Source organism: Epargyreus clarus, unplaced genomic scaffold (genome assembly GCF_041222505.1).
Source record: "Epargyreus clarus isolate Ecla_fem2 unplaced genomic scaffold, WU_Ecla_fem_2.2 ptg000007l, whole genome shotgun sequence".
In the NCBI taxonomy this organism is placed as follows: Eukaryota; Metazoa; Arthropoda; class Insecta; order Lepidoptera; family Hesperiidae; genus Epargyreus; species Epargyreus clarus.
Window position 1 is genome coordinate 4,064,976 of NW_027332215.1, and position 16,381 is coordinate 4,081,356.

Sequence of the window (16,381 nt, forward strand, 5' to 3'; positions counted from 1 at the left end):
CATTGGAAACTATCATAAAATCAAAGTCAAAAGTCTCACAATTCCTACTGAAATATATGTATATCAGTCAATCAATTCGAGGGTGTATCAATGCGAAGCAGGGTGGATGTTTCTACCCCGAGTTTGTTGGACGCACTCGGATATGAAATCTAGACAAGTTCCGAACTATAGCCTCCATGTATTTTACATCTGTAATCAACCTCAGATAGGATTAGATATTCCTACCTGAGGTAGGCCACAGATGCGCCGCTACCTTAGGACTACGCTGGACCGCCTAGGAAAAGTATATAGACGAACGTCTTCGATTTCATCCAACCTGTACCAATCTGAGCGCAATCGTTTTGTCGATCATTGGGTGAGCAAATCCGCGCATCCGGAACGTTGGCTAACACGAGATTGACGGATCACATTAACATGATTAATTGATGCTGGTAAACGGGACTCGGGAATTTTTTAGCCTTCCTCAAACTACAGCTTACACTTTCAATCGGCCATTAGCGTATTTAACTAATGGAAGACTTTTGGCGCTCTTGAAATTTTAATAAATTTGCCAAAGTTAATAGGTAAGTAATTGGAGTATAGATATTAAAAATAGTCCGATGTAGGAAAAAATACACTAAAAATATTATATGAATAGCTGGAAGAACTCTTCGGTATTCGGCTAAATTGGCACCACTGTCTTGTTACCTACAACTGTCTTGTCTATAACAATCTTATATCTTTAACAGAGTCACTTTACAGAGTTAAGTTCTCAGAGTTAAGTCTCAAGGAAGTGATAAGGATTACAAAAAAAAACAAATTGTAGAACATTCTCTTTTTATATAGGATTGATAATAGATGTGTATGGTTGTCTATGGTGTCATTAGCGGGACTGAACAAATTTGCTTTGTTCAACGACCCGCGTGACTATAGATTATTCACTATAACTCAGTATGTACGCGTGACGGAGCGATCACCATACCGGTCTGACCCGCAGACGGTTCTGGGTTCCCTGGCAAAACAGATAAGTAAATGATAAATTTAGATTTCTGTTCGGGGTTTGGCTGTTTGTGTATTCATTTATGTGTCTTTGGCACCTACGACACAGACATTCCTAGTCAGAGGCTGTGATGGTAGAAAGCATATCATAAATTTACAAAAGAACTTTTATTGTTTCTATATACCCTTTCATTTGTGAGAAACTTATCTATCTAATCAATTATTACTTATTTGTTAAAATTTTACATACATATAAAGATAAAAATATGTGAGTATAAATTAATAACAACATATGCACTGTTGTGTATAATGTGTGTAATGTAATCAAAATATATTTTTGAACAGTAGATAATAATTGTAATTGTAGCGGTTAAATCTATACTAATATTATAAAGAGAAAAACTTTGTTTGTTTGATTGTAATGAATAGGCTCAAAAACTACTGGACCGATTTTAAAAATAGGCTATATTTTATATGAAATATATTTTATAAATAGATTTTGAGGCGGTACTTAGTTTGCCGGGTCAGCTAGTAACAATATTAATTTAGGAAAATAATGATAATGATGAAGCTAACCGAAGGGGCTGATTTTTAGCCGTAAGCCCTCAGAGAGGTACCTTTAATATAATTTGATATTCCGAAAACAATGTACATAGTATAATATGAAATAGGTTTTCGAATTAGGAATCGGTCAAAAAATCAGGCTAACAACGTATTTAGGAAGTAATACCTGTAGGTACCTATACTTAATTTTCCAGCGGCATTTATAATGTATATTTTTGTAATATTTATTTTATTATATAAAATTCTCGTGTCACAATATTAGTTACCGAACTCCTCCGAAACGGCTTTACCGATTTTCACCAAATTTTATATGCATATTCAGTAGGTCTGAGAATCGGCTATTATCTATTTTTCATACCCCTAAGTGATTAGTAAGACATTTTTTATTTATATGGCAACACAACGTTTGCCGGATCAGCTAGTTATCTATAAAGCTACAATCTAATGTTCTATCGTAGAATCATGTATAATACTACTATCTAAATAAAATACGCCACTATTTATCTACATTTGTCTTCTTGACCGTACCCCCAACCCTCCTGTTAATGTTAGGTTTAAATTGATATTTTGATAGAGAAAATCTATTTCGCCAACATTTGCGTTAATTGGAGCAAAATTTCTATGCCCTAACAGTTTAGATAGAATAACAATAGACAAGGTTGATCCCCTCCGACGTGCATCAAATTACAACGTATTATTAGATAGGACCTTGCTCGTAATTACAATAGACGAGAGGTTTGAAATATTTATCATTTGCAGTTATGAAATATAATATATATAAATCAATTGCTGTTCGTTAGTCTTGCTAAGCAATGATAGCCTAGTGGTTAAGAAACTCGGTCTGTCGATCGAGGGGTCCGAGGTTCAAATCCCAAGCACGCACCTCTGAATTTTCGAAATTATGTGCGTATTAGAAATTAATTATTACTTGCTAAAACGGTAAATGAAAACATCGTGAGGAAACCTACATACCTAAGAGATTTATAAAAAACATCTCAAAGGTATGTGAATTGTGAAGTCTATCAATACGCACTTGGCCAGCGCGGTGGACTATGTCCTAATCCTTCTCATTATGAGAGGAGACCAGTGCCCAGCAGTGGGACAATAATGGGTTGATGATGATGATGATGAGTCTTGCTAAAACTCGAGAACGGCTGGACCGACTTGGCTAATGTTAGTTTAGAATAGTTTATGGAAGTCCAGAGAAGGTTTAAAAGGTGAGTAAATATGGAATTTATTTCACAAATAGATTTAGAGGCGTTTTGCAAAGTTTGCCTGGTCAGCAGTATAACCCATATTTTCGTTTTACTGGGGTTAAATTATAGTAGAGTCAAAATGATTGCATATTTGTTCATGTGGTTCATATTCATTTTTTGCTTATTTTTTGCAAGTAATATTAAGAAAAACTACTAACAGTGGCTAAAAGAGTGTAAAGTACACTACCCGTATTTAAATTACTTTTTACAAAGATGTCATAATTGGCCTCCTCATTCGTTAATATTCAGCCTTTTTCTTTTTTGTAATTTCATTCTTTTTCTGGATTTTAAACTTAGCTTGTGTTAGAACATTTATTTGCTGATACGAACATTTTCTATCCAGTAACAACTACTGTTCCTCCTCTGCCTATTAGTACGCATTTTCAATTATGCGCCAAGTCTAGCGTTACCTTTGGCAACACCGTAATAAATTTCTGCGTTTTTGCATAACGGCGTCCTGTCCTGCAAAAGTAATATTTGCCTTGTATATTAAAAAAATCGTTTAATTTTTTTTTTATAATATATTGTCCACCTGATGGTAAGTGGCTACTGCCGCCCATGGACATTTATAATCAACCCCAGATAGGATTAGATATTCCTACCTGAGGTCGGCCACAGATGCGCCGCTACCCCTGAGGACTAAGCTGGAACGCCTCGGAAAAGTCTGTCTCCCTTACCACACCCTTCAAAACGGAACACAGCAGCGCCTAACACTGCTGTTATTAGGTAGAAATAGGTGTGGCGGTGGTGCCGCCGGAGTCGAACCACAAAGGGTTCTACCACCTTAGCTTAGTTTAATTTATTTTTATGACAAACAACATTGTAAGTAAAAGATGAATAAAATATACTTAATTCAAATTTACCTTTACTTCGTCAACGTCGCGGCGTATGCAATAGTATTCTCCAGCGGGGATACGAAGCTTGTATCAAAACTCTGGAATTGTTCAGTGATTTGTTAAGAACTAATATTGTTAGTCCGTCTCTCCGTGTAACTTTCAACGGAACAATGTTCTCAAAGCCACTGTTTGGGAACTACACGGCCAGATATGTCGGTATACGTGTCTTCTCTAAATTTCCATACGACCTCTCGTAGCTTTGTGGTGATTGCATTGTGTAATATGCATTGTATTGCGGACTTAGTTTACATAAGACGATGTATTGTGGTTGACAAGGTTTGGAGTTTCTGAATTGAATTAAATAAGTTGGCTCAGGGATGTCAGATTTAACAGAGTCTAACTTATAGGTGACGTATTATGGAGTATTCTTGATAAATTCATACGAAATCTATCCAGTGACTAAATCGGTAGTGTTTCCGTTTAATCAATCATAAATATCGGTGGAACGACAAACAGATAAGCAATTGAACTTGACATTTATAATACTTTTCTTAAGGCGTTGGGGATTAAATTTCAAATATCGCTGCTTTGCAAGAATAATGGCACAACTCAAAATTCATTTTTCTTTGAAATATACAATTCAAACCCAAATATTTCCCATTTTAATGTGTCCTAACAGTACTGTACTTATATAAATAACTACTTATAATTTTATTTATCATTATTTTAAATATCATTTAAATAAAGGATTTCGAAAAAAAAAACATTGTTTAATTTTAAACTGGCTCTCCTGGACAATTACCTTTTTTACTTGTGCTATTATTCTTGCAAAGCACCGATATATTATTATTTTTTAATTTTAAAAAATTGAAGTCCGTAATATTTAAAACTTTTTTTTTTAATTTTATGTACTCGTACCTACATTTAAATTATTTAATAAAATATCTTAAACTGTACGAAAAAGTAAAAAACAAACTGTAGGAATTGTTCTATCACTTAAAAAATCCATTATTATTTTATATTGGTAGTTTAGATATATGTATTTAAAATAAAATTGCTCTAAAAACTTAAATAATGTAGTTATAAATAGGCTACCGCGCATGCGTAATACAAATCAAGACGTAAAACACTAAAAAAATCTAAGATGTTAGTTAAGTAGCTGTATTTTTCAAGTTTAATCTCGTTCACTAATAAGTGTATCGTCAGCCTCAAAGTAGGTTACTCAGTTTAGTAAGGACCGCGGTCAAACTTAATGTACGGCAAACTCAAGACTCAACTTCCCAACTAACTTAGAATGTTCTTGAGTAATATCTTTGTATCTTGCATTTCACTTAACAATGGTAACATCAACTATGTGAAACTAGGAAGTTTCCTGTTGAGTTAGATGGTCTACCTAGATTTATTTTTTAGTACTTTGCGTCCGCAAATTTGTTCGCGTGAAGTTAGTTTCCATTATTCCTTTCATAGCTATATAAATAAATATATACGAAGGGTTTTAGACTTCATTTAGGTTTTTATGTCCATGCAGGACGTACATATACGTTTTTATTTTTATAATTAAATGTCTACGTATATAGAATAGAATATAAATGTCTTATCATGAAAAATATGGATTTGATGGAAGTAAACTAACTTAAAATTTGTTCGGGAAATAATAGATTTTAATGTTGCTTTTCATTTACAGGTAAATTAGACGATAATATTATATTCAGGAAATTAATGTAATTTGATTTTGTTTAAATAAAGTAATTTTCTTTTACAGAAAAGTACACTATCGTTTTATTTCACAAACATATACATTGTCTATAACGCCCCAGAGCCAAACTACGAAGGGATATCCAATATTTTTCATATTTTTTATCTTTAATGTTCGTTATTTAAGCAGCCATAGAAGTAAATTCTTGAATAAGCCAAAAACGCCTAAAAAAGCGGAGGCTTAGTTATAGACTTAGTAATAGCATAGTACTCTTTCTTTACTATGGTAATAGGGTTCCGTGTTTACGTTTAAAATGTTTAACTTATTTTAAACGTAAACACGTTTTAACTATTATGCATTTATTATTTCGCTTATGTTTTGTATTTTGTATTGAATTGCACAGAAAATAACTTTGCAACGTTTGCATGGCAGCCTGACAGCTGTTTGTATGACTTAAAAAACTGCGTGAACAATGCAATGAAATTTGCATGGGTTGTCTAAAACTCGGGAGCTCACAAAAATATTGCTCACAAAAAATCGCTGATATTAAAATGCTCAACGGACAGGGTGTCCGGATTTGAAATGAAACAAATAAAAAATGTTGCAACGCTTTGAACATCGCCGGATAAACGGACGGTATTTTTAGGGTTCCGTGCGAAAAAACAAAACACTGAACCCTTATAAGACCGAGCCTCTGTCCGTCTGCCTGACACAGCGAATTTGCTCCGAAAGTACTGGACTAAATGAATTTCTTTTTGTAGTCAGATGCTCTTTCATTACCCAAAGCTGAAGGTATAACGTAAACAATTGAACTTTGAATTGAGGGGTAACTTTTGAGGGGCGAAACGAAAAATATAAAAGAAGACTTGCGTATCGAGTGGCATATCAAACGGGAGCGCTTATTGTAGAGATTTTATTCCTCCTCTCTATCTCCGTAACTACTGGGGCTAGATTATTGAAAAATTGTCTATCATCTGAAAAAACAAACATTCCATTTAATATGTTACAATTCTACGGAAGCCTCTCCACGCGAGTTAGCTCGCTACTTATCTGGTATTCTTTTATAGAAGTAACTACACCCGAATAATAATCGGATAAAATCTTGGTTCGTGATTCCATTGCGATGGCTATTTGTTACCCGACTGGCAAAAAGGCTTATGCTTTTCGCGCCTGTATTAATTATATTATTCTTTATTACGTTTAGGGCCGATTTTTCAATCCTCAGTTAGTGAACTTTTATCTATCGAATAAAAAAAATTATTTGACAGATAATGAGATTTTTAATTTTTCAATCATCAGATAGAGGTTATCAGTCGAATAAAATCGCTAACTGACGAATAAATTTATCTGTTGCTTGGAGGGCCAGTTAAGATTTATCTGAGGATTTATCTATCAGTTTTCTATGACATTTTGTGGTTATGTAATGTGTCATTTATTGGTCTGATGTTGTTGATGTAATATTGCGGTGATAATGGTGACTTTAGTAATGGAATTGTGCTCGGAGACAGTGGATATTTCTTAAATAATTACTTATTGACCCCACTCAGCAATCCCCGTACGCGAGTTGAACAATTGGGTACTTGACAGTTATAACAATAAAATATGAAATATGTTTGATATGATAGCTTATAAGTAAACATAAATTATGTAATTTTTCGTTTAATTTTTAATACACTCTAAGTATTTTTATTTCTAAAAAGAAATTTTCAATTTTTTATCTGTGGGTTTCAAATTCCAAAACGGCGATAGTGCTGCTTGAAATGTCATGTGACATCACCACACGAATAATAAACAAGACAAATGAAAATGATATCGTTATTATGAATTTATGTTGTGAACCGAAATGAATCCACAGTATATTAAAGCTGATAGCGTGAATCTGCTTAAAGAAGATATACAATGCAATAAATAAAAATGAATACAAAAACTTCCGTGAAATAACCTATGGAAATCACAAATAAACAACGTAAGTAAAATATTCCTTATATTTACATTTAATCATTTCGGACAGTTAAAACATTTCTTAACCGACTTCCGATAGAGTTGTCTTTAAGTGATTATCAAGCTTTTTAAACTATACTTATATTCTTATGTGAACTGTTTTAAGCTTATTTATTGGTTATATTTATATTTTCAGATCTTCGCGACAGTCGTATAGTGACGACGCTATAGGGTATGTGCAGTTTAAGAGGCAGGAAAGTTTGTGTTTCATAAAAAGTAAAAGTTGTCCTGAATACAAGGTACATCAAAAGTCATGCTCAGTATTATTGAATGTGATGTGATGTAAAAACAAAGTATTATTAAATGTGATGACTGTCCTGCCTCCCAAGGATGCAGCAAACATGCAGTAGCATTTTTAATGTGGAATCATAGAGAGTGAGGAACCAAAAGTTTCGAAGGTGGTCAGCACTCTGAAGAACATAAAGTAAAGGAAATGGGAAATAGCAGTTCTTTACTTGAGTAATGGGTAGGTTACTCAAGTAAAGAACTCCTGAAGATGAAGATGAAGGAAGGAAAATGACCATACAGTTGCTGTTATTGCACTAGAGATTTCTCAAAATGACAGTGATAAAAAATATATATCTAGTTGTTACAGAAAATAATTTAAAAAATTAAGAAAGTACACACTCAAGCAGCACAAAAATTCAGCTAAGTAAGAGCTTCAATATACAAGAAAATAACAGCTTCAAAATGCTTTGAGGTTATCTGTAGTAATTATTGTAAATGTAACATATAATGATAAATATATACAAAAGTTCTACGGTGTGTACTCAATAATAGACCCATATAAACCTAACAAACAAAGCAGTCGGTTAATAAAAGATTAAAATTAGCAAATCATGTATTTTTAATTATAGACTCCTGTAAGTTAATCCGTGCACAAGTAATAATAACTCGGTCATCGAAATAGTTTAATTGTTTCTTATTAATTACAGAATAAGGCCTTAAAATAGAGAATTCTCGTAAACGTCTTATAATTCATTTATTCTATTCTTAACTAATACTATTCTAACTCTATTCTTATCGTAGACATCTTTATAATATATTAAATATATGAATACTTTAACTTGCTGTTTTGTTCTGATTACATCCGGGTTTGATGATTTAGAGTAGAGGAATCACTTCTTATTCTTTTTTCTCATTAATACTTCTTTTATATTATTATTAATTATTATTTTATATGTTTGAATCCTCTGTTGCAAGCAGACAGAGGATTCAAACATATAAAATAACTTGTTCTTTTAACGTTTATGAGATTTCTGTTTAGGAACGTGTATAAGCAAATTTGTTAGGATATCTAGCGATCGTACTTGTACACATCGTCACTGCACACGTCTTATAACTTGTCATTTATTTCAATTTTAGTTATAAAAGCTAAATAACTCCCAATTTTCTTCCGAGCGTTGTTTGTTTACAGTTCCGTTCACCGTAAAGAAAGTTTGTTTTTTATTAATAAATAGCCCTTTTTTCGAAAAAGTGATCAATGAAAGGCATATATGTATAATACGTATACTAATTCATTAAAACACTTGAATATTTTGAATCACCAATAAGGTGAAGAGAGTTCTTGTCTACTTAGTGTTTGTTTTAAATTGGTGTAATACTTTTAAAATAAATACATATTGATTATTATTATTTTTTATTTATAAAGTAAAAAGAAACATATTTATATTATTTTATATTCTATTATTATTTAACTCATGCCCTTCTGCAACAGATAAATGTTCTTTTTTAGTAATTTCTTAATGAAAACGCACTAGTTCATGCCTTGCAGCTCTTAATTCAGTCTTGCCGTAACGCGTTCGTTAGTTTTAGTTCTGGGGTCATTTTGCTTTTCAGAGCAAGATCGTTCACGTTTTTTATATCCATTTTTGTTTCATTTTAAACCCGATACACAAATAAAGAAACGAACACCAAGTCGCAAAGATGCACCAACAAACACAATTGACGTCCCTTTTGACGTATAAGTCAATGTAAAACATTAACTTCTGCCTTGTTTCAGTCTAACATTGCAGTGATTGTATATGTGCATCTCGCTTGCGTACATTTAGAGTGAAGTTAGCAACAGAAATGCATAGACAACAGATAGATAGCTACTGCTCGGATAAAAAATGATTTAAAAATTTAAAATTTTTACTCCTTTGTTAAACAGCCAGTTAATTTTACCCGTCAGTTAACTATCTGGAGAGTAATTTGAGAATTGAAAAATCGGCCCTTAAGCATCGTAACCGCTAGACGGGTGTTGGATACTTAAGACCTTATTCAATTGGTCTTAACATCTCAATTGGTTTTCGATAAACGGTGTTAAAAAGGGCAGCTTAGGATACTGTTGTTTGAAGTGGAAAGATTTTTTTTAGCACTGCAATATGTGTATTATAACCCTTTACAACCGAAGATTTTTTTTCGCAATTTCCGATTCAAAACGTTTATAACGGCTTTTTATATAGCTTAAGGGATCCACAAAAAATACGAAAAAAAATCCAGAGTTTATACGTAATCCAGAAATCGACCCGCACGATCGTGAGTCTCCGGTGGGAACTGTCACACTCACGATCGTGAAAATTGCAAAAAAAAATAGTTTTTTATCAAAAAATATTAGAAAATTAAAACAATTTGGAGATGTTTAACATCACTGTCTTTGTTTTCATTAGTCTTTATAAAAAATCTGTCTTGGCAATGAAACCTAAACTACGTAATTCTATGAAAATCAACATTCTTCTTTCTTCCGTTATTGCCTCCGTCTTAAATCCAGGTCTCCAAGGCGTAGGTATTCTTGGCTAGCAATACATCCAATGATAATGCAGATGGAGAAAACTTTAGCCATATCTATTGCAATTAAATTAAGTTTTCGACCGGTTCTTCTTAGATAATATAAATTTGTGCATCTGGTTACATATCAAGAGCCTCATAATTAAAATATTAAGAAAAATATTTCTTTGGAAACTTTACTGGAGATGTTGGTAGGGATGTGTAGACCTTTTCAAGACAGAAAACGTATTCTTTTCCAAGCTATTTTTCGATGTGTTGGACGTGAAGATGCTCGGCGGCGAGAAATTTCTAGGGATGATTTTAAAGTAGATGGTTAAGGTTCAGGCTCAAGTTCCAGATCAAATTCTAGGTCAGTTTCTATTTGAGGGTCTGCATTTGCTACTGGATCTGTTTCAGGGAACAATTCTTCAAATTAAAACTCTTCTGATCTATTTGGTTGAAGCTCTTCACTTTCATGAAGATCTTCAATGTCCGATACATTTTTCCTCACCCCGCACTGGCAAAATCTGATCGTCATTTAAATGTACCCCTAAAATTGAAACAAACAAAATTGATATTGACGAAACTTACACATAACTGGTAATAGCAATAAAAGCATTTTCATCAAACGTTATTCTGCATCAACAACCGTAGGCACACGATCGTAACAGTTGAAATTTGCAACCTAATTGTATCTAAATTGCAAGTTAATCGAATAAACTACTAAATTCCACGTATTTAGTGTTCTTTTAGCTTTCAAATTAGCTATAATTAATAATAGATACTAAACATTTAATACCAAAAATAATTATATACCTGTGACAGTGCGCGGGTCGAAAAAATCTGCCATCTTTGGACGAGTCCCTAGCACAACTGACCGCCTGCACCCCGCTCACTTAGCCGATAGCACGTGCGATACTCTCCTCACGATCGATCGGCATCGGTTGCGTTTCGAAAAATAAGAAGCTATCACGTGGGAATTTTTTTAAAGTGAAACTCACGCTCATATCATCTCGGGTGTAAAGGGATAAAAGGGTTTATTATAACGGTTCACAATTCTTGCTTAATTCTACAAACAACTATATAGGGTGTCCCGTAAATATTGTACCAAGTTACCAACAAAGGTATGTGGTTAGGGGAGACTCATACCTATCGATGTAATACCTACATAATATCTTACAAAACGGATTCCGAAATCGAATCACGACCTATCACTTTTAAAGTTACGTAATTAATATATCTCATTATTTTTTAGTAGGTATAAGTGACTCCGAACTTAACACATGTAATTTCCATTTCTGCTTATTTTTTATTGCTGCTGTTGCAGTGTTAACCGTCGTGTTCTAGTTTGAAGGGTCTGGAAAGGGAGGTTTACTTTTCCGAGGCATTTTTTACCTTTGTTCTTAGATGGTGATGGCGATTTTAGATTTCTGTTCCACGATTTTAGATTTCTGTTCTAGGTATTTTTACACTTTTCTTTGAGCGTCATTGCAGTCACGACAAAGGAAATCCAAGTGTGAGTAAGCGTTGACTTTAAACGTACACTCAGAGTGGGTTGCACGAAGTAACGTTAACGTTAGCAAAAACTTAACCAGCGAACAAATCTATGATTAAGTAATTAATGGATAGCATTATGTTACTTACGGTTAAGATAACGACGTAACCTACACAAACGTTAACGGGTCGGTTCTTGTCAACCTCCGTATCTGTCAACGTCGAGTAAGAATCGTGGTAAAAGTGACACAAACGACATTTATGACAAATAACTTGGTGCAAAACACAATTATAGTATACCGTCGCTATAGTAAAGTTAATTTTATAGTTAACATTAATTCAAACTTCAAATGATCCTACAGTGCAACCTTTCTTACACGTCACGTTTACACTAGCGTTTAGTCAGCACTTTGGTAATCGGTTCTATTAATTTCGTGGGTACACGTAATCGGTTTTCATTTCGATTATTTTTTAAACAGTTTTTTTGGGACGGATGATGATATATCAGACTTTTTTGTCAAGAGGTAAATTTAATAAAGTTTGGCTTGCATTGTGGCCTAAAAATTGTATTAAGCCTTAATTTACCAACTTTTTTTTATAATATAGGAGTAGCAGACGAGCATGCTGTCCACCTGATGGTAAATAACTACTGCCGCCCATGTAACTTAGAACAACTTAGTCACATGAAACAATAATTTATCTTCAAAGGACCTTTGGAGTACTTAATAGAGATAATCTTTTTTTATTTTGGTAGCAGACATCCAGTAGCGCCAGTACCAGTCAATATAATGCCTCATTTATCTTTGATTAAACAAACCGTAGTTTTATTTCTTAAGTTCGAACAAAGCTGAGAACGAAAGCTAGTTATCATGACAGCCAGACCGAAACTTCGGTACACTGTAACTAAGTTTGACAATTTGAAGGGAACGTCCTCAATAAACATGGACCACAACAGTTATGAATTAATTTTATTCAAATTTATGTTCATTGCTTTCGGTCTGTAGTTGGATTAATTGATTTTACGAACAGTTCTGTCGCTAGTTAGTACTTTTGTAGAAAATCTGTATTCTACCTACTTGACTAATGTTGCTATTTATACCATTGCTTAAGAGTAAGCACTGAATAAATTATATTTTTGTATTTGAGTTACTGTCGTGTGATTATTTTGTGATAATAACTTACGAATAATTTATTTGAAATTCTGTAGCCACCACGTGAATAAAATATTCCACACTAGTAATGACAATGTCTTACTTACCAATTTCAATTACTAATTTATTTGTCCTTAGTGTCAATTGTGTCGCTGTCACCACAATTTTAAGTCTTCCTTGACAGATACGGAAGTTGACAAAAACAATAACTTTAACCGATCGAAATCGAGCGGTAGTTAAGTGTGAGTTATGACGTAATTTCAACCTTAACTTATAATATCATTTTTGAACCATGTATTGGATGGTTAGTTAGGCTTTTGTAAACGATAAAGTTACATAATGTAACCCACCGATGATAGTTATCGTTAATGATATTATTAAGCCAGATTTGCAAATGCACCTACAACACGGGAAATCCTAGTGTAATGTTTATATACTCGCCGGGTACACACGAATAGAAGTGAGCACGAGTATGTAAATAATCTACTCGGTACTCGCCACGAAGCTCGTTCTTTCTCCACAAGATGTAGGTTTTGCTGTTAACATCCTGCTTAACATACTGGTCATTGTTCGATGATATATTTACTCGGCAGTATGATCAAGTACTTAATATTTAAATTCTTACAGCTATTTTTGGATTACACACAGGTATCTACGAAAGGGTTTAAATACAGAGGGGCATAGAGCGGATATTGTCAAAAGTTTCAAACAAAAACTTTTATCCCGCATCACACTGATACTATCTTAGATTGACTGATGCCAGGCACGTTCCATTCCCATATCGTTTTTTTTTTATTTTGCCTTAACCGGCCTCGTTGGTCTTTTTAGCTTTCTCGCTTCACTTCATACTTTAGGATTTACTCTCCTAAACACTTAAATAATCACAAACAATACGTTGCATGTTTTCCTAAGTACATATCTGATTAAATATGGCTAGAATCTAACTGATGGCCGTCAACTTAATTAATGTAGGAGGAATGGAGGCAACTCCGAGCCACACGAAGCGGACATCCGTTCACCGCATATCCTTTTGCCAATAACAGCTTTATAAACGTGTGAGAGATCTAGACCGCGTGGAACGTATCGATTTTTCAATTCAAGGTGACTGTATGGCATTCGTCTAAAGGTCAATCTATAAAAAAATATATATGTGATTCTGAAGTCACAATAACAGTCTTTTACTAAATTAATGTAGTGGAACCCTCTACGTTTCGACGTCGGCGACACCACCGCCACACCTATTTCAGCCTAATAGCAGCAGTGTCAAGCGCTGCTGTATTCTGTAGTGCTTAGGGGTAGCGGCGCATCTGTGTTTGACCGCAGGTAGGAAACTTATCTTATCTGAGGTTGATTACACGTGTCCATGGGCGGTACAAGCCACTCACCATCAGGTGGACTGCATGCTCGTTTGCTACTTCCATATTTAAAAAATAAACTTACATATATAAGAGTTTGTTTTAAGTTATTGAAGGTGTATAAAATCTACCAACTCGCACGAGTCCAGCAGTGAGACGGAAATGAGTTGAAGATAACGTTGGGTTCTACTTCCTTCATCATCATCATCATCATCAACCAATTACTGTCCCACTGCTGGGCACGAGTCTCCTCTCGTAATGAAAAGGATTAGGTCATAGTCCACCGCACTGGCCAAGTGCGTATTGGTAGACTTCATATACCTTTGAGATTTCTTTTGTATATAAATCTCTCAGATATGCAGGTTTCCTCACGATGTTTTCCTTCACCGTTTAAGCAAGTGATAATTAATTTCTAATACGCACATAATTTTTAAGAATCAGAGGAGAGGCCTGGGATTTGAACCTCGGACCTCTCGATCGAGAGGCCGAGTTTCTTAACCACTAGGCTATCACTGCTATTGCCAATATTTTTATGTATATATATTTTATTGTTATCGTCTGCGAGCATACAGTCCACCTGATGGTAAGTAGCGATTGCCGCACATCTGTAATCAACCCCAGATAGGATTAGATATTCCTACCTGAGGTCAGCCACAGATGCGTCGCTGCCCCTGAGGACTAAGCTGGAACGCATCGGAAGAGTATGTCTCCCTTACCACACCCTTCAAACCAGAACACAGCAGCACTTAACACTCCTGGGGGGCTAGCCAAGTTGACATTCTACAGTCGCTTGCGCTGTAGAAACGCTATAGAAACGCTAAAATGTATGAAATTATCAATGATCACGTGATCAAAATAGCGAAGTAGAAAAGTCGTAGCCAAGTTACACGATAGAATAGAACGCTAGCGATTCTACAATGCCCATGTCATTGCTTTTTTCCATACAAATGACAACCTTTGACAACCTATTGACAACCTTTTGATTTTTTTGTCAAATTTGTTAGCGAAGCGTATTCTAAGATAAATGTCATAGTGAGCGATCGCGCCGACCCTGTAGAAAACGTAAACGCTAATAAAATGGCGAATTCTGTATCAGCTGTTTGTCACTTCACTACGCGCTATCACTGCATTATAGACTTTAATTACTTTTGATCATTTGAAAATGTATACCTACTTTAAATTTGTTGAAAGGAGATGTTTCAAAATGTATGGGCTCCCGGCCACCTTTTGTACATTATACTAAGAACTAAGAAAACATGCAAAAAACAATTCGTAGGGTTTCATTTTCTTCAAATCATGTTCGTTTAATTGTTTAAAAACAATAATTTACACTTAAACTTGCAACACAACAGTGGAAAAACATCATGGCGGTAGTGATTACCGTAATAATGTCATCTGTCATTCTCTTTTAACTTACTATATACATTATATACTTTTTATACATTTTTATAAATTTTTTTTAATATATTTTTTACGCGAATGGGCGTAGATATATAAATATTGTATTGTATGTATTGAGAAAAAATGCCTATATTTGATAAATATTAATTATATTTACTTTCATAAATCTTGACGTAACACAAACGTACCAAAATATGTATTTCTATACCAATTTATTTTAGTTAAAACATTTAAGTGTGTAAATAGAACAACTTTAAGTACACATTTAGATAATATTTTATTTATTGTTCACTTAGATACATTATTTATTCATTTTCAATATCTTCCCTTATCAATATTTTCATCCAATCAAGTAGCAGCTTCTGTAATATCCTGTTCAGCTCAGCCCAAACTTCAAACAATGGTCATAATGTGAGCGCAGCTACCTACGAGTACGGTTCGTTGCCCAGCGATGCAGTTGCAATAATAACTGATTATTTTGTCATCCCAAGAATGTCCTTGTCTTGCTATTATAATTATCTAAAAAAAGACAAATGTAAAAAGATTAGCTTCTCTAGTTTAAAATTATTAACGATTATTTCACGATTAATACAACTAACTGATATATATTTTACCTGATGATATTGAATCCTTGTCAACACAATCCATAGCGATCGCACGAAAATCACAAGAGTCCATAACACATAAGTTGGGTAAACAAGTAAGGTAGAATCAGTCCAAAATCGTAAGCAGCACAGAGCAGAACCATATTCAGGATTGAAATGGGATCTTCTCATCAGTACATATTTATTTAACGTTTACATTGGAGTTCACTATTATATAATATGTATATATCCACTTTTACACATATCAAATTGACAACTTCTTTTTTATTAATTTGACATGTCACTTACATCTATAA

General features: G+C 34.0%; 1 long non-coding RNA gene across 1 annotated transcript; it reads right to left on the bottom strand.

The window, feature by feature from the left end:
• Positions 1-15,738: 15,738 nt before the first annotated feature.
• On the bottom strand, positions 15,739-16,167 carry LOC140743090 (uncharacterized). The gene is made up of 2 exons (XR_012102373.1): positions 16,095-16,167; positions 15,739-15,999 (listed from the first exon to the last, which is right to left on the bottom strand). It is a non-coding gene; the product is annotated as an uncharacterized LOC140743090 (long non-coding RNA).
• Positions 16,168-16,381: the final 214 nt, after the last annotated feature.